Raw genomic sequence first — 20950 nt, 5'->3', positions numbered from 1 at the left:
TTCAGAGCTTACTAGCCTGACAATTAACAGATTGGCACACCTTTCCAGGGTGATATCTTTTGTTGAACCTTATTTCTTAACAAGAACTTAGGAGGTTTGCTACTTCCATGAATCCTTGATTCTCTGCCGAATACTGGCAACTTATAGATGGTTATGGATTTGCTCAATCTTATTCGTTGTTCCCAAGGCAACTTTTAGATCCTGATAATTGGACTTACCAATTCTCTGCCTAGCAATAGATGTTTAACATCTTATCTTTACAAGGTCTCCCAAAGGAGCAGCGTTGATAATTATATAACAACTATTACCGAAAAGCTTATCTTAAGGCGATATGGTTATTCCAATCACTGCTTGACTAATCTCAAAGAATAGTTGTTCCTTACAGCTAGTCGAATAAATCGACGATCCTGGCAGAAATCTGGGGATTCCTAGTCATTGCCTAAATAGGGTTGCGGTAGTCAATGCATAAGCAAGATGAACCGTCTTTCTCATTTACTAAAAATCGGAGTTCTTAGAATCTTGAATTTTGGCTTTACGAAACCTTATCCAAAACTTATTTATTTGGCTCTTAGTTCTTCCTATTTCGTTGGTAATAACAGACATAAGATTCTTACAATAACTGCAGCCTTAAGCGGGATGTTTGTCCTAACATCCTCTTGCCTCTCAGAAGGTAACCGTGGTAATTCTTATAAAGAAGCTAATTATGACACATAGAGATGTCAGAGATTTCCGTATTCTCAGACTTTAGCTTATCTATCGCTTTCGGTGTCAGATAAATGACATATTCCCTTTACCATTACAAGGATGCCCTAAGTAGAGATACTTATAAGGACATTTTTATATTGGATATCTCCTTTGAATACTACTAGTCGACTTTAGTACAATATGACCATTGGAATATCTTCGGGGATCCCATGCATTAAACCTCCATACTGATCAGGCATGGAAGCAATCTATGGGACACACTAGGATACGCAAATCCTCATATGGTACTCTTATCAAACATAGTTTGGCATTCGCAGACGATAGAAAACAATGAGGAAAAAATAATAAAATAAAATAATTAGTATATATTGTCGTACTCTTTCTGGGGAAGAGTACTCCAGATTCTTATGAAAGGATTATCTCCGAGGATGGGAGAGAGGTCATTAAAGATTCCATTGGTAAATTATACCTCATATTTAATATATGAAGTCCTAATGAATGTAATCCAGAGTTTGCTAAGCTTATGGTTTGCTAAAGGTTTATTATCCCTTGCATCAATGTAAAAAAAATACTTGGCAGTCACTATCGATGCTAAATGGTAAAGGACGTACCTAATGCTATTATCGATGTGTACTGTCTCAGGTATTCAACCGGTAGTCCAGGCGGTTCCTTTCTTATCCTTTCCAGACCTAGCTGCTCCTTTCTTGGCAGCCTTAGGGCAATTAGTACTGATGTGCCCCTTTTCACCACAACTGAAACAGTTTGCATTCTTCATGTCCCTACATTCGTGGGACTGGTGGCCAGCCCTTTTACAGATGCCACATTGCTTTATCTTTTGGTTTAATCGACACTGCCCCCAATGTCTTCTTTTGCAGGTTTTGCATGTAGGCTTTTTGTTGGAATCCTGTTGGTTGTTGTTGAGCTTGGATTTGCTCTTCTTAGAATTCTGAGAGTTATCCTCCTCCCTTGGTCTTTTGTCATTAGTTTCATTCATGAACGACTTTTGTCTCACTACATCTTGAGTGAGAGACAAGGATAGATCTACAGCTGATCTGTAGTTGATTGGCCTTGAAGCCTTAACATCCCCTTTTATTTCTGGTGCCAAACCACCGATGAAACGCGCAATGCGTTTTGGTTCCGGGGTGATTAAATAGGGTACTAGTCTAGATAGGGAGTTGAAGTCGGTAACATATTGCTGACAATTTAGGTTTTTCATTGTGAGGTTCAGAAAATCTGTCTCCACCTTTTCCACTTCGTGCTGTGGACAGTAGTTCTCTTTGATAAGGTCCGCAAACTTGGACCATCCCATAAGGTATAGGGGAATTTTCCCCGTGGACTGCATCATGGCCTTCCACCATACAAGAGCCTCTCCTTTAAAAGATTGTGAAACAAATTTTACCACGTCCTTATCAGCACAATCGCTGATGTCCACAACCGTTTCCATTTCCTCAAGCCATTCCATAGCATCAATTGCTCCTTTTTCGCCATTGAAATCTTTGGGTTTGCATGAGACGAAATATTTGTAGGTGCACCCGCCCTCAGTTGAACGGGGCTTATCATAGAGTACTAACTCCTGAGGTTCGCTCTTTTCATCTGAAGAGTGAACGGAGCTCTCCTTACGAGCCGATGTATGCGTTTCCGTATGGATCTTTGAGTGAGTGACACTTGGTTCCTTTTTGTTCTCAAGGACCTTATCCAAAACTTCACTAATTGCTGCGCTAATCAAGGCCTGAAGAGTAGTGCCATTAACATTTATATTTATACTTGCATTCTTGTTTTTAGCCGCTGCACTGCTGTGCGCTTCGTCGGAAACCTCCATTCTGGAGCTTTGGTACTAACACCAAAAATAACGTATGCTTAGATGCAAGTTATTATGAGATCATCGTAATGGATGATTTTTAAAGTCATGGTATTACTAAACCATAATGGCTGTTTGGTTTATAACTTCCTTATAGTATGCTACTAGAAAGTATGTCTATTATATTTAGACTAGGTCAAAAAGGACCTTCAATTGAGTTTATGGTTTGGACCGAGTCCATCACCTTTTGACTGGGGGTCACAATGTCACAACTGTCTTTGTCATAACGACAATCTTTAGATAGTTGGAAGGCTTGTCATGAAGGACATTAATAATTATAGGCCCGAAGGCCTTGTCACAAAGGACATACAAAATATGGCACTTAAGGTATTAAGCTGCAGTCTTATTGGATCAGAGATCTTAAGGTTCGAACATAGTTCTTTACTTTTGGACAGAGAGTCAAAGACTACAACCGTCATCTTTTGAAGGATAATTTATTTTGCCACAAAGGCTAGTCAATGTACATCATTCTGACTAACTAGATGATTGTGAGCCCCAGAGGAGTCAGTCATGGTGAAGCTTTGAAGGCTAATTAACCATGATGTAATAGCTTATTTAATTATAGGGAATTGTCGAACTTGATAATTTAAATAGCCATGGTGCAAACAAACCATATAGGCTACTAGATAGTATTTAGTTTATTTGATCATGTTTTGCCTAGATTTTTAAATAAACCATCTTTGGCGTTTAAATGGAATAAATCCTTTATACTTACTAGACAGGGGACCTAAATCACGACTGTCAATGTCATAGCGACACCTTATATAGCACAACGGCTTGTCCCATAGGACTTTTCGATGGCACAGAAGCCTTGTCACTAGGGAAATTTTTAATACATAATCAATGATTCCTCTGGATCGGAAAGTTTCATAATTCATTGTCTTGACAAGAAGTTATGAAATAATACTATCGTTTTCATGTATGCATCTTTGCCCGTAGGTATACATCCCAGGTGGATGTGTAGATGTGTATATCATGTTCGACGTTTATTAGCCATGATTCCTATCGATTATATAGGCTAATTAAGGAATTTGGAAGTTCCTAATATAGAGGTGACCATCGTGATTTTATCGCATCACTGTTGTCGGGAGTGTTAACAAGTTTTCAGGTGTTTTAACAAGGACCTGAGTCTCTTTAAGCAGGTCTTACCATCGTAGCCAGGTCCCTAACGACATTCAAGCTAGGTTATACCTTTTGAGACTCTTTTTAATATAAATACTGGCAGGAAAGAAATGATATTTATTTTATTCAGGATTATAATTATCCCAAATTTATTGAAAATTTAACGTTGGCATAAAAGCCTAGTCACGTAGACAAGTTTAATTTATAACCCATGATTTCTGAGAGTCGAGGCATTACAATTTATCCTAGTTATAAAACATTACGGATATTAAGGTGGCACAAAGGCCTAGTCACAAGGACATTTATAAATTATAAGCTAGGATTTCAGAGAATCGAAGCCTTGAGGTTTGAACATAGTTCATTACCTTTTTCTTGACAGGGAGTCATAGACCACCACTGCCTTTATTAAAATTTCTGGCCCGTGGGCCTATCAATTGACATCTCGTAAGATGTTAAGACATATAGTCATTGTACTGATGATACGCTCAGCGGTCACAATAATGACATGACGCCATGATCAGTGTCATTAATTTAATCAACTGTCGTTCAGTGGTCATAATGATGACATGACGGCAGGATTAGCACTTAATTTATATCAACTGTCATTCAGCGGTCATAATAATGACATAACGACAGGATTAGTACTTAATTTAAATCAAATGTCATTCAGCGGTCATAATAATGACATGACGACCAGATTATCGTCTAGAGGGCTTTTGAGCATAGCTCACCCCCTTAGGACAGGGAATCTCAAAAGATTCACAACTGTCGATGTCGCAATCGGACAGTGTATTATAGCTCGTGGCACTTCATCCTTAAGGGATGATTATTTTACTTACAGGGAATTTTAAATAAATCCCAATTTTCAAATTTTATTACCCGTAGGCATCAAGTCATTATCAGACTTGTATACAGATATAATCTGCAGATAATTTATAAAAAGAGTGGCTTGTGTGATTTTACGGTCACGCTTAGCCAGGAGTGTTAACATGTTTACATATATTAACAGAGATTTGAATCTTTTCAACCAGGTTTTACCATATTGGCCAGGCCTTTTACTAAGACATTCAAGCTAGGTTTTGCCTTACTAAGATTCTTGTTAAATGGCAAATCAAATAAAATTGATATTTTCCATTTATTTAATATTTCTTATTTAGAATGAAAATCCAAACGTAATCATTCCATTATATAAAAGTAAAAGTATAAAGTTGCCCTAAGCGGGACTTGAAAGGAATAATGTTGTCCTCGCAGGGACTGAAAAATAAATATGTCCTTATAAGGACTAATAAGGAAACGATCTTCAGTAAAAGGAGCTTCTTCTTCATTTTATTTCTGAATGCTTTCTCCTTGGATGTTCGTTTCACTTTAGCCGTGGTACGGAGCTCAGCATCTTGGGACTCCGGGTGTGGAGAACTCCTATTACGGCTCCTTCGCTTGGCGACGTATCCAATATATAAAATAATTGGAAGCAGTAAATTCCAGATTAGAATCGGGAGTATTCCTATGTTAAGTCTAGACTCAGAAGATTTAGGAATGTGCAATTGTGTCATTGAGATTAAACACAAAAGCTAGTGTTTAACTCACTCAATGTTGGCTCTGATACCAACCTGTCACACCCCGAATTTCCACGTGTCACCGGTGGGCCCGGTGGGGGTAACGTGACGTAGTTGATAACATCTTAGTCAAACAACACAATATATAAATGCACAGCGGAAGCAGAAATAGATTCATTTCAACTTTACATAAACGTAATATTTAATATCACAAGTAGTTGAAACGGATCCACAGGCGGATCAAATAAAATAAGATAAATGTTCAACAGATTTTAGACGCCTAGAACTTGCAAGATTCCTTACTAACGCCCTGAGCAGCTTCCAGCCTATTACGTACTTGTACCTGTCACTTAGACTTTGGAAAATACGTCAGTTTTCACTGGTAAATACACTCAACTGACTCATTTGAAAAGAGTTTATGAAAATTGGTTTAGGCGCACAAGGCACAAAACTATTTTGACACTTGATTAAGATGCACAGGGCAATATTAATCTTTTATACTTGGGACAAACTATATCTCATGTTATCAGTTTTACATAACTTGCTCTACATACGGGGCCCGGTCCTATGCCGGTTCAAGATTAACCGACACACCACTATTCCCTTATTGGGAATCCCATAATGGGTATAATCAAGTAATAAGCATGAAGCATCTGTCAGGTGTATGCCTACACCCCGTGCTTAGGTCGTGGCCATTGCAATTTAATGAGTCAAGGATATCCAGGACACGGTCGCATTAACCCCCAATGTTTCAGTCAAGCAATACGAATTAAAACAGGTTATTTGAATTTCCCGACACATTGGTCTTCGAATCCCATACCTGACCATGCGGTATTTATATTACCGTATCCCAAGCCCGTAATAGGGAAAATAAGTTAAGAGTATTTACCTGAGCTAGCTCCTGTCTTAAATAGCAAGAATTATAATAACTCAGCCGTATTCACTTAAGTAAGCGTAGGTACAATTTACCGGAAGGCTCTAGTCTGGAACGATGGTATAAATAACCAATTAGAATACTAACGGGTCTTTAATTTAAGCCTAAGCTCAGACCGGTTAGTTTTAAGGAAATATACGGTTCAAGCGCACGATTAAGCGAAGACCGGATAGGACGTGATTTAGACCCGACAAGTTTGAATACTTGTATAATATGGGTATACAAAATACATTCTGGATTTTGAGACAAAATGATAACGTTTGACCCGTTTCGGTCAATTTATGCAAACTAGTTACCTAAACCGAACCGAACGCAAAAAGGGCGATACGGGTAGACAAATGATTCAAATGTAAGTTCCCTGATATAATATGCTTTAAATATGATATAATATCAGTAAGTTATGTTCTATATTGCCCGGAATAATTTTAAACTCAATTTATGCCTTAGAAGGGCATTTTGGTCTTTTTAAAAGATAATAAAAGAGTAAAATTAGAAATCTGAGTTTCGGGTCTGGTTCATACAGTAAATATACTTAATATAACATATTATATCAGTAGGGTATGACCCATATACCAAATTTATCATTTAAAACCAAACTATGCTCCGTAGGGGTATTTTAGTAATTTCACAAGGGCTAAAACTGCCAAAAACTGGAAGTCTGAGTTCATATACTTATACTTACTGTTTTTATATGAAAATATGCTAAACACATCAGTAGGTATAGGTCTTATATGTTTAAAACAAGTATAACGCTTACTATGCGCTTAAAACGCTAAATATGCGATTTAAGGGCGTTTTCGGGTTTTCAAATTAAACCTGAGATTTTTATATTTTCAGAATACTTAAAATAATTTATTCATCATATAAAATCAGTAGAAAAAGGTTTCGGGTCAAAAGGATGTGAAAAACTCATTTTATGGCTAAAACGGTCAAAACCGACTTAAGCCGAAATGACTAGGCGATCTAGGATCCGTTCAGCCAAAAATTAATTAAAAATCATCAAAATTCCCAGAATATTATATTACTTTTGTTGGTAAAGAGTTTCGTATCAAAACGTGGCCAGAAACGGGTTCTACGCGAAAAGGACCGTTTATGTAAATTTATAATATAGTTTTACGCTAATGGCCATAACTCAAAATCTGGACCACCAACTGATCCGAAATTTTCGGTGCAAGTTTATATATTAGAAATAAAGATTTCTACTCTTTCACTTTTCCAAAAATCACGTTTTATATCAAAAAGGGCAAAATAGTCAACTTTATGCATAAATCGGAATCATGCATTCGAATCGGCTAAGCATAGACTTATGACATAAAATTTCCAGAAAGTTTGACTAAAATGCCAATGGTCAAAAATGCTCTAAAATACAGATCTCACACATGCATGTACGGATCCGAACCGATAGTTTACGAAAAAGTCGTTTATTAAGACTTTCGGTTCCAATCCGGGTTTACACTAAAGATCGTCGAGTTGATCGCGGTAAAATACATTCTTATATTCATAATAAAGCTTTCTATGAAGATCAAACAGATTGCTTGTCATCTATATCATTAATTATGTCATTTTTCACCAAAATCGCTTCTGTTGACTTTTTAGAAATAGGTTTGACTCGACATTTAGCATGCATGTAGTGGGAATCAGAGAGTACCCTTTTGAGGGTTTGTTTCCCATAATATTACCAACATGTATCAGGTTTCAATTCGAGAAATGACTGATTGAAACTTGTTTAATCAGAAAGTCAAAGCTTATGAACAACCAGCTTGACTTTTAGCAATAATCACAACAAGAACGGATTAAAGATTGAATTGAGAGCTTACAAGAGTCCTATAGGTGTTTAGTGAACACTAGAATCAGCTTTGATGATCGGATTAACTCCAGAAAGTTTGCCTTGAAGGTTCTTGCAAGTGAGAGCTTTTGGTTATGATGAAAATGCTCAAGAAATGGCCTTGCAATCCGATTTAAAGCTGGAATTTGAGGCTTACTGTTTGCCTAGCCATGCATGGCATTTGATTGGAGCAAAAGGAGGTGAAAAACAGCTGGTTAGCACTCAAATTCGGACCCAAATAACCCAAATTCGCGAAGTCTGCACCTGATAGTCCCACGCGGCCCGCCTGGGTCTGTCCAGGCGGGTCGCCTGACCTGCTGTTCAGCCAAACAAGTTTCTAATTTGGCAGAAATGGTCCCTGGTCTTGCACGCGATGTTTCGGCTACTTTTCTCGACCCGTAAACCCCCAAACTTGGTTTCTAAGAACCTTAGGACTTTTACCAACATGGAAATGTCCTCGGAACATTTTGCGCTCAACCGAAAAGCCCTGAAATTCGACGTTGACGCTTTTAGTCCTTCAAGTACGGTTTTGGCCATAACTTTCTCATACGTTGACGAAACTTCATGAAATTTTAACCACATATTCTAGTGAGTATATTTTAGCTTCTCAAAGCTTCGGGTCTGCCAAAAGTTCACTCAGAGGTATAAATTAAACATGTTGACACTTTTGGCCCCTATAGTTTGCAATACTTCACTTTTGTGCAATTTCCGCGTCGTATGATCTATGAACCATCCGTTTAAGGTTATAAACATTATGTAGGGTTATCATAGAGCCTATTTATCCGTTGTTGACACTTTGGACCCTTACGTTCCATAGTTTTCACTGTTTGTCACTTTTAGTCCCTCTAAAGTATGTTTTCACATAACGGAACCTTATGACACGTGTCAAGACATTATTGGACGAAATTTTTTCGAGGTGTTACAGCATACTTTCAAGAAGTACACAACTTCAAAAAATATGTGGGATGCGTTAGAGAAAAGATACGCGGGAAATGAAGATGTCAAGAAAAACAAAGTTGATCTACTGAAGAAGCAGTTTGCTGTTTTCAAGTACATGAAGCATGAGTCACTTGAAGACATCATCACTCGTTACTACCATCTGATGTCAGAAATGGAAAATTATGAGATAGATTGCTATTCTGACGTGGAGAAGAATGACAAGCTGCTAGATGCTTTGCCTACCAAGTGGGATATCTACACTCTTATGATCAAGGGTGAAGCAGATTATGAGACAAAAGAGCTTGAAGAGGTAGTTAGCAAGCTGAGAGCTTATGAGCTCAGTATGAAGAAGAAAGACACTGGATATGATCAGGTTCAAGATCCAGCGGTTTACAATGGGCTTACATCTTCTTCATCTCACAACGCTTCTAGCGACTCTGCTACTGCGTTTCTATCATGTGAGAATGAGCAGGTTACAGTAAATGAGGATGGTGATGTGTGTTTTGTAGCTGCTTCAGGAGGATCATCAGGAGCAAAGAAAACATCTGCTTCTAAGCAGAGTAGTAGTGCTAAGTCGATGCCTATGAGTGTGAAGTCTGCTAAAGAACATCTTGCTCTACTTGCTTCGTTTGTTGCTTCTTATGAGAACTACATTCAGGGGAAGATATCTGATCCTGCTGCTTTAGATGAAGACTATGATCAGATTGACCTTGATGATCTTGAAGATATGGATTTGCAATGGCAAATGGCCATGATTTCTAGGCGAGTGAAAAGGTTCATGAACAGAACAGGAAGGAAGTTTGTAGGGAGAAGTGTTGGTTTCGACAAGACCAAAGTGAGGTGCTTTAATTGTCAAAGTTATGGGCATTTTGCTAGGGAATGTCAGAAACAAAAGCAAGAAAATTTGAGTCAGAGTTCAAACAACAGGAATGCATCAAACAACTCTAGCTCAAAGGCTTTGATCTCTACAGCACGAGAAGGTTCGTATGATTGGAGCGTTCATCTAGAAGACAATAAGAATGCCACTCAGGCATTCATGGCAGAGATAGTGCCTATTGATGATGATAAAGCTACTGTGGGAGATGCTGAAGTGAAACTTGATGCTGAGGTGAAGGTAGAGAATAAAGCTGAAGAAAAGAAGGTTGATCAGACAACAGTTACCAAAGATGAAAAGCAAAAGTCTGACCATGAAAAGGAAGCTGAAGAAAAGGATGAAAAATATAAAAGAATGGAAGCTCAGCTTGCGGCTCTAATGGCCAACCTTGATAAACAAACAGGAGAGGTAAGTCTAATTCTGTGTGTTTAAAATGCCGTGAACTACAGGGTGAGGTTGACAGGTTGTCCACACACAACCAAAGTTTGGTAAGCGAAATGTCTAACATTAAAGAATCAAATTTTTTCGCTAAAAGAAATGAATCTCTATACTTGAAGAAAATAAAAGGTTCTGAAACTGAAATTGATTCTTTAACCTGCAAACTAAACGAAAAACTTCAAGTCATAGACTTAGCTCATGACATGATGGCTGAGAAAACAAAAGAGATTTCTGAAAAATGCAAAGAGTTGACAGATGCACAACTCAAAATTGTTGAACTTGAAAAGAAATTGGGTCAATTCAGGGATTCTACTTTTGTTATGAAACATATGATGGGTGGGTTAAAGAAGAGTAATGACAAGACTAGTGTGGGATTCCAAGGCTTTAATGAAGTTCCACCTCCTCTTAGTCATGATTATTCATTCCTACCTGATGAAGATGAGCTAACCAATTTTCTGTCAACAGCACCAAGTAGTTCCACAACAAGTCAAGGTGATGAGTCTGCATGTGATGATGCTAAGAAGAATAATAACAGCAAACCAATTTTGAAAAAGAAAACTTCACATCCTAAGAATAAGAATTCAACTGTTGCTAAACAAATAAATTTTGTTCAAGGAAGTGACATGAAAACCAAAACAGTTGTTATTGAAAATGAATCTAATGTAGAGTTTGCTAAAAACAAGAACAAAGAAAATTCTGAAACTAAGCAAACTAAACCAGATTCTTCTAAGGCATCATCATCAAGACCTGAATCTAGTTCAAAGGCTTCAGATAAGAAGTCTTCGAAAAAGAGATCGTGCTTCAAGTGTCACACAAAGGGACATGTAGCTAGCTGCTGTCCTAACAAAAAGAGTGAAGCACAAGTGAGTGAAAGGAAGAGAGAGAAGTCACCAGAGAAGAGTGGTGATAAGCAAGTGAGAGAGTCCAACTCTCCAAAGAAATCTGCTCCCAAGCAACCAGAAAATGTTGTTGTTGGTGTAGATAGGGCTGAAAAAGGAACTCCTCAAGTTCCTCGTTTTCAAAGAAATCAACCAAGATTTCAGCCTAAATCTCCACCAAGCAGATTTGAGAGACCTAGAAGCAGTTCACCAAGAATGAACAATTTTAATTCAAATAATTTCAGAAGTCAAGGTCAATATCAAAATCAATACCAAAATAATGGTGGTCGAAATTTTTATAACAATGGCTTTAGAAATTACAACAATAATGCTTCTTGGAATCAAAATCAAAATTTTCAAAGGTCAAATAGTCCAAACACACATAGGAACCCTCAGGACCAAAGACCTAGTGGAAATCAAAATCAAATTCCAACAAGTTTGAGATCCAAGACTCCAGTTAGGAGTAATGGATATTGGATGGATGTTCCAGTGGTTGGTGAATTTGGACGACCCAAGACCATTAAGGCTTGGGTCCCCCAATCTAACTAATTTTTTGGTTGGTGTGTGTAGGAGCTGCTAAGGAGGATTATCAACTTGTAGTATGTTGATAGTGGCTGCTCCAGGCACATGACGGGGGTGCAAGATTGTTGACTGAATTTGAAGAATATGATGGAGGAAATGTGAATTTTGCGGGTGCTAAAGGTGGTAGAATTACTGGAAGAGGAAAAGTGACCAATGGGAAGATCACACTGGACAAAGTGAACTATGTTGAGCAGCTTAAACACAATCTGATGAGCGTGTCACAAGTCTGCGACAAGGGTCACTCGGTCTATTTTACCAAGAATGAAGCATTAGTGTTGAAACCAGGTTTGGAGATACCGGACGGCTGGATAGTGATGCGAGCGCCAAGGAGAAATGACACTTATGTCATGGACATGGGTGCTAAGGATCCGACTACTGTGGTGGCGTGTTTACTATCAAAAGCATCTGAAGCTGAATCGATGTTGTGGCACAGACGCATGGCCCATATTCACTATCGAAAGATGAATTACCTTTTTAAACATGAGCTAGTGAAAGGGGTTCCAATGCAGAGGTTTCAAGTGGAAGACAAATGTCTTCCATGTCAAAAGGGAAAACAACATAAGAAACCTCACAAATCAAAAACAGTAAATTCCATAGATGCCCCTTATGAATTACTTCACATGGATTTATTCGGTCCAGTGAACGTAAGGAGCATAGGTGGAAAGTACTATTGTTTAGTTGTCACTGATGATTACTCATGTTATTCATGGGTTTTCTTTTTAGGTACAAAAGATGAGACAGCAGAGATGTTGATAGATCTTTTTACAAAATTGGAAAACGTCCATGATGCAAAGATCAAGAGGATAAGGAGTGATAATGGCACGAAGTTCAAGAATCGTATTCTGGATCTCTACTGTCTTCGCAAGGGAATTGAACATCAATATTCTGCTCCTTATACGCCTCAACAGAATGGAGTTGCGGAGAGGAAAAACAGGACGTTGATTGAAGCTGCTAGGACGATGCTTTCAGATTCTAAGCTACCAGTTCTTTTCTGAGGAGAAGCTGTGAATACAACTTGCTATGTCCTAAACAAAGTTTTGACTGTTAAACGTTTTAACAAAACTTGTCATGAGTTAATGTTTAACAAGAAACCAAACTTAGAAGGCTTTGAACCATTTGGATTACCCTGCACCATTGTGCGAAATAAAGATAAACAAAAATTCGGTGAGGTGGCTGACGAAGGCTACTTTCTAGGTTACGTACCTGGCGCACCGAATAAAAGGGTTTTTAATCTAAAAACTGGTAAAATTGAGGTTGTGTTTAATGTTGAAATTACTTCTTACAAACCTCAACAATTAACGAGTGGACCAGCTATATTATATGATTATGAAAGTGTTTTTAAATAATTTAATATTCCTGAGTTTTCCAATGCAGATGAGTCTCAGCTGATTCAAACAGTGGTTGGTGATGATGAAGGCGAGTTCATGCCTAGATCAAATGTTGATATTACAGATGCTCCGGACACTTCCCAAGGTGCTGCTGATACTGATTCAAGCGATAGTGAACCCGAACCCAATCAGGGGGAGGACTTCATTAATCCGTTTGCGGATCAGAACATTCAGGGGGAGGTTGGATCAAACCTGGGTGACAATCTAGTAGTCGATGTTGTTGATACGACACGAGCAAATAGAGATCATCCAGTTGACATGATACTTGGAGATCCTATTGCAGGTGTTCAGACGAGAAGAAGCATAGCAGCGAATACAGGGTTATTTGTTTCGATTGAGAAGACTGGGATTGTGAACGAATGCTTGTATAGTTGCTTTCTTTCCCAAGAGGAGCCGAAGAACATTCATATGGCTCTTAAAGACAATTCATGGGTTGAAGCTATGCAAGAGGAATTGGCCCAGTTTGCAAAATTGAAGGTTTGGGAGTTGGTTGATCTTCCTAAAGGTGAAAGAGAGAGTGGCACCAAATGGGTAGTTAGGTGCAAGAAGGATGAAAGAGGAATTGTGACGCGAAACAAGGCTCGATTGGTTGTCAAAGGTTTCAATCAGCAAGAAGGGATAGATTACAATGAAGTGTTTGCACCAGTGGCAAGATTGGAGGTAATTCGTTTGTTTTTAGCCTTCGCAACTTTCAAGGGCTTCAAAGTTTACCAACTAGACGTGAAGAGTGCGTTTCTTTACGGGAAAGTCCAAGAAGTGGTGTATGTCTCACAACCAGATGGGTTCGTTGATCCAGATTATCCAGATCGGGTGTACAAACTTGATAAGGCTTTATATGGGTTACATCAAGCTCCCAGGGTATGGTACGAGACACTGTCTACACATCTGATAAAGAATGGTTTTGAAAGAGGTCAGATTGACAGTACACTGTTCATCATGAGGAAGAAGGAAGATTTTCTGCTTGTACAGGTGTACGTGGATGACATCATCTTTGGTCATCTGATGAAAGCATGTGTAAAGAGTTTGAGCAGGTGATGAAGAGCAAGTTCGAAATGAGTGCTATGGGTGAGCTGTCTTACTTTCTGGGATTACAAGTTGAATAGAAGAAGGATGTGATGTTTATTCATCAAACAAAGTATGTGTATGACATTTTGAGTCGGTTCAAAATGAATGATTGCTCTACTTTCAACACACCCATATGTGAAAATCACAATCTTGGCCCAGATCATGAAAGTACTGAAGACGTTGATCCTACTCAATACAGGGCAATGATTGGTTCTCTAATGTACTTGACTGCTTCACGACCCGACATCATGTTTGCCGTATGCTTGTGTGCCAGATATCAGGCTAATCCAAAAGAGTCACACATGAAAGCAGTGAAGCGGATTCTTCGTTACTTGAAGGGGAAACCTAAACTTGGTTGTGGTATCCAGCTGATAGTGATTTGAGGTTTGTTGCTTACACTGACTCAGACTTTGGAGGATGCAAGTCAAACAGAAAGTCTACAACAGGTGGTTGTCAGTTCTTAGGAGGCAGGATCGTGTCTTGGCAATGCAAGAAGCAATCTTGTGTGTCTACCTCTACGTGTGAAGCTGAATATATTGCTGCTGGAAGCTGCTGCTCTCAGGTTCTCTGGATACAACAGCAGATGCGCGATTACGGTTTGGATTTCACTCGTACTCCTATTATGATAGACAATAATGCCACAATTTCAATAACTAATAATCCCGTGAAACACAGTCGCACAAAACATATTGACATACGGCATCATTTTATACGGGATTGTGCTGAAAAGAGGCTAATTGAATTACATCGAGTCGACACAGAAGATAACCTGGCAGATCATTATACTAAAGCATTTGACAGGGCTCGCTTTGAACATTTAGTCGAACTCAACGGGATGAGGAATCCTGAATAACTGGTTTTTCATAAGAATTTTTGTAAATAGTTTACTGTTTTTCTTAAAAATCAAAAATAAAAAAAATTAAAAAATAAAAAACATAAAAAAATAGAAAATCAAAAATGAGTTATCACTGTGTGAAAAGGAAGAAATGATAGTACATCAGCAAGTTAGACTGTCACACTGAAATTGAACCTAAATTGCTTAAGTGTGATAGCAGCTTCATCATATGATGTACCAGTAGGCAAAAAGCATGAAATAATCAACTTACCAATGTGATATAAACCTTAATGAACTGAATATGAGTGGGGAACACATCAGTGGTGTATGGTTTAATGACCTTAATTCTTGCGTTGATAGATTGCAAAAATCTGAAGTTTTGGGTCTTTATACTGTTATTTCATCTGGGGATATCTTGGCTGTCATTCTGTTCAGAACTAAAATTGTACATGACCCCAGGAAAGAAAGTCACTTGGAATTAGCTCATTTCTATTTGAATGTCTGTATGTTGTCCCGATACACACATTTTGATCTGATTCTGAAATCTTCTCTGAAAAAAGTCGTGTACCTCCTCTGCTGCATCCAGATATATGCTGAGCTGGAGGTGCTAGGCAACGACAGCTTCTGCTGCATCCAGATACATGCTGACCTAGTTGTACGTTGTCGCGCTATAGATCTAATACACCCGAAAGAGGCCCTCAAGTGCCCAAAAGAAACCCAAGAAACCTATATCAAACTGAGAAAAACTCATTTGATCTGTATATTATACCATCTCTGCTAAAGATCTATTCTGTTCTCTTCTCAACCTATTCCCAGTTAAGATTTCAGAAATCTGGATTGGACTTGTGAAATATGTGGTAGGGAAGATACTTGCATGATAGAGTGTGTTGTTTATATTTCCAGGATTTGATTAGTATTTATTTGGGTGTTCATAGTTAAGCAATCAAAACATGATAAAACAGATTATATGCAGACCTAGACACAGTCAGGATATCTTAAAGGATGACATCAGTATACTCACCTACTACGATGAATCTTTGTGCATACCTTGATCGCGGGGGTATATCCTGTTGTGGGACACGCTAATATCTCAGATAATAAAATTACCTTAACGTATCATACGGTAATGGTACTTGAAATGTTCATGCATTTTGTTTAAGTGGACAAACATACTGGTAATCGTCTTGAACTGTTGTTTCACTAAAACATTAAATAAAAAATAGTCTAATTGTGTGAAACAGTTTGATTGTGCTGATATGATCTTCTTACCAATGATTCTCACAAAAATAGAGTGTTTATTGTTTTTGTTATTTACTTGCTTTCAGAAAAACATAAAAATCCAAAAATAGTGTCATTTTCTGTTTAAAATTCTTAATGTACGGAAAACTGTTATTCTTGGAGGAATTGTTACCGATAGGGGGAAACGGTGTTAGTAAGTGAGTTCAAAATTTTTAAATCAGGCAGGTTCTTATGTATTGAACAAAAATTTTACGTGTTGGTAATGAATTGGAAATGCTTAATCTGTGATACAGTTCAATTAATCTCTTGGAAAATAATAATTTATTTAACTATGTTGAAAAATTCTTATGGTTTCTCGAGATGTTTGTTTTATAGTATACAGATTGAGGCAGTTTGTTGCTAAGAAGTTGCTGTGAAGTGTGAAGATGAGAGTTTGATTGGATGCTTGGTAGAACCTCCTTTCTATATTGCAGACAAGATTGAAGAGTTTGAAGATTACTGTGCAAATGCTGAACTGGAGTTTACTCAAGTGCTAACGTTTTGAAGATTTGGTGATTAGATGCATCAGCTTAGGGGGAGTCTGTTGCTGTGCTGACAGAAGCTATTGAAGCTGAAGCTATCCAAAGACCAAAGACAGTGCAAGATTACTTAAAGATTGCAAGAAGACTGAAGACAAAGTTTTTATGAAGCTATTGTCAAGGGGGAGTTTGTTGGTGCATATTCTGTGACAACAGCTTAGATTTGGTCTTTGGATATCTTGTAATTAGTTAAAAGATAAACAGTTAGCGGGTTTAGCTTTGTAATAGTTAGTTGTAATGTTTGGGCTAACTAAACCCAAAGAATTGGGTGTATGGGGGCGAATTGGGCCTGTCCAATTCGCAGCCTAAGAGTGTTTGACCTAGCCCAGTTGCAACCTTGTGTTATATAAACAAGGTTAGACATTAGGGTTTAGGTTAATCAGGCAAAACAGTTTGTGAGAGAGCAATTTCGTGAGAGATTAGTCTTGGACGAAATTGAGAGAGGGTTAGGGTTTTGATGGATTGTAATTCTTATGAGATTGATAATCAATAGAAAACCCGGATTGAAAGTGAATTGCTGTTTCTGTTCTTCTACTTGTTTCTGTGATATTCTGATCAAGAGGATTCCGCACTCTTGATTGGATTGACAATTCTATCGCAGGGACTATTTGCGTCAAACTGCAAAAGTCTGCTGATTCGTATGGTATCGAACATTCCGAACAACGATCCAAATAGTGATTGGCATGATGAAATTCCATTCGTCGCGTAATTTGGATCGTTTTTCGTGTCCGTTTGAGTTTCTTCGTAATTAACCGAACAACGCAACTGTACGACCAAACGAACCGACAACCGAGATGTTTTTGAGCATGTTTCATGTTCCCTATGCTTTAACTTCATTATGGAGCTTTGAAATGAGGTTAACGGGGCTTAAACGTGTCAAAAATCAAGTTTTAAGCATCAGGGCCTGTTCTGCCAATTTTGAAAAGTTGCTGATCTGGAAGTTCTAGGAGGGGCGCGTAAGAATAAGCTTATGTCTACGCGGCCCGCATAAAACATCAGATCTGCAAAAACCTCTTTCCATCTTGATCCAGCTGTTCCCATGGTTTGCAAATGGTTTTTAACAAGTCTATGGGCAATTTTGGGGCACCCATGGTATTCTAAAACCATGGGCACACATGTAAGGCTCATATCGAAGCTCGTTTTTCGATGAACGATCCTAACGGTGGCCCGAAAACTATATAAACCCCATGATTTTTCATTTGAAACTCACACATGATCTGAATATTCTCTAAGTTGAAGCTCAAAGCTTCATACCTGAGAATTTATAGATCATACCTTCATAGCTTGGACCTCTTGTAAGTATTCTTTCGTGCTTTTATGCATTTTTTAAGCACGAAAGTGAAACTATGTTTGACTTTCTGCTTTGATCAGTCAATGGTCAACACAAAGTTCGTTTGAACTTCACAACGTGAGCGTAATCACGACGGTCATAGTCCCTTGTGACTATACCTACTGATTACCACGTTATTTAGGCATAGTGACGAGTCATAGTTTCGGTCAAAATGTGTGTTTATGCGTATTTTGCAACCAAACTATTCTTGGGTATCTCAAAACCCTTTATTTTGATATCAAACTTGTTTTCTAACTTCGTTGAACATGTTTTAACATGTTTAACTCGCCACTTTTAGTATAGTGCTTATATAGGGTCGTAAGGTAAGCGGTCTAAACAACCGCTTAGATTTTCGAACCCGACCCGTTTGATCGATCATTAGGATCCGACCAAGCATATATTGTGACCATAGTTGCATAAGGAATAACCTTCCGAGGTTATACCTTATGGTCACTTCGTTTAGTTAGTTGTTTGATAGGTAGTTTATATGCCTTAGGAAAATGACCAAAATGCCCTTTTTACGCATAATTTCATTTTAAGCATATGTAACCAAATTTTTGACATCTAAACTGATTAGGAAACATTATTAGACATGTTAAGGCATATAATACTTGTCATAGGACTAGTTAGGCGGTCCGAACGCGTTTTACGCGAACGACGCGTTAAAGTAGCGTAAACTACTTAAACGGGTCGTAATGGGTCATAAGCACTTAGGTTAGGTTTCGATTTAGTATGTAGGCTTTGTTAAACTATATTACATGAGTTCCCATACTCATTTGGTTTATGAAACCTCATTCTATCTGATCTTCCGATTTAGGTCCGGTTTATTTACATAGTTACCTATATTAGGTGCCGTTTGACTCCGTGATCCCTCTAGCCTTGCTTGGTTGTTATTCAAGACTTCTAAGCAATCTCAAGTGAGTACATAGTCTCCTCTTTTACTGTTTTCAAGTGTTTTGTGGTGAAACATGTGTGCTTAATTGTTATTTTCATGATTTCAAAAGATAAATTGATTATACATGCTAGTACTTATCTTTTGACAAACTGAATGATTATTTATAGTTTAAACACTAATTTTAAAAGATTATAAAATAAATTGTTGGGTTGTACTTATTTTATACATTCACCAAACCGATTGGTAGTATGATATAGTGCTATAGGACTAGACACCCCATTCCTGTTGTATGGAATGTCAGAAACCAAATTTTATCCAAATAGAAGTTGCCTTCGTGGTATTTCTATAGTCTCTAAGGTGTAGTTTGATACACTAAGGTTTGAATGAATTCTAAATCACATTTCCTTTTGTATATTTTGATATACTTCCAAAGTATAGTTTGATATGCTCTCATATGTGATATTATTTACCAAAGTATAATTTGATATACTATGTACAAATCCAACATATATTTTGTTATTTACTAAAACATAGTTGATATGTTATTTACAAAACTAAAGCATAGTTTGATATGTTATTTTACAAAACCAAAGCATAGTATTGACATGTTATTTACAAAACCAAAGTATACTTATGATATACTACAGAAAACTATTATTTTAACAACTAAAGTATATTTGATGTACTATCTGTTTAACTGTTTTGAAACTAAAATATATTTTAATATATTACTTATCCAACTTTCTTAAAACCAAGATATATTTTTATATATGCTACAAACCTTTTTATCAAAACATTGTTATACAAACAACATATTTTATACAAACTCATTTTTACTTGGTTATTCATTTCATTATGCATTATTCTTTTATGTCAACTGATTTCTTATCACTTTTTGTATGAAATATAAAAGAAAATATTTTAAGGCTCATGACTACTTTTGTTAAACATTTTCTTTAAACTTACAAGTCATGAATCCTGTTTAAATAAAACCTATGTATCTCATAGACATTTTTATGCTGACGTACCTATTTTCACATGTGTTTCAGGTGCTGCTATGTGATGATTAATTGATGCATGCTATACATAGGATGGACTCGTGCCTTAGCTACTTTAAAACTTGAAAGACAATATTTGTATTTATCTGATTTGTAATAAAACAATGAGTTCAATAATTCAATAAAACGAAACTATTTAATCCATGGTTGTGAAACAATGATTCTGTTACGACACTCCCCCGACATTTCCGCCACGATTTGTTGTTTTACGTAGTCGGGGTGTGACAGAAAAGTTGGTATCAGAGTCAATGGTTATAGGGAATTAGGTTATTAGTAATGCTTTGACCTAGAATATAACCTTCCTAGGACCCTAACACAAGTTATCTTGTGTTTAGTTTTAAAACAATACCGTCACCTATCTTTAGGTGACATCCACAACAAGAACACAAATTTCGAATCCGCTTTGAAAATCAATCATCTGTTCTAGGATGATTTATTATAAGGTTTTGAACCCTCTAAGTTTTCAAAATCTCTTCAAAGTTTGGGTCTTATAGTGTGAACACATGCAATCTGGAAGGGTGCATGCCTGTATCCTGAGTTTTCTGTCTAAGGCTAGAGTGTTCGTACAAATCCACATAATCGGACCAGTCACTCTTACCTGGGAATTCTTGGGATGAGTGTCCACTTATAGGCTAAAGCATGTCTTTGCGATACATTATATTGACCCAATTACTTTGATTAATCACTGCGTGTCATTTGTTTGTTTAAGGTAACAAACGAATGATCGCCTTCCTTGTGTTTGTCAATGTTTTCAATACCTCATTTGTTTTTTTCCAATTGACAACCTCACTCGTTTCTCATATTTCCTTTTTCTTTTAGACAATGCCTCCTCGACGAGATGCACAACCTCTAAC

Source organism: Helianthus annuus, chromosome 4, assembly GCF_002127325.2.
Source record: "Helianthus annuus cultivar XRQ/B chromosome 4, HanXRQr2.0-SUNRISE, whole genome shotgun sequence".
In the NCBI taxonomy this organism is placed as follows: domain Eukaryota; kingdom Viridiplantae; phylum Streptophyta; class Magnoliopsida; order Asterales; family Asteraceae; genus Helianthus; species Helianthus annuus.
The sequence above is the reverse complement of the archived record's forward strand: the minus strand, read 5'-3'. Positions refer to the sequence as shown.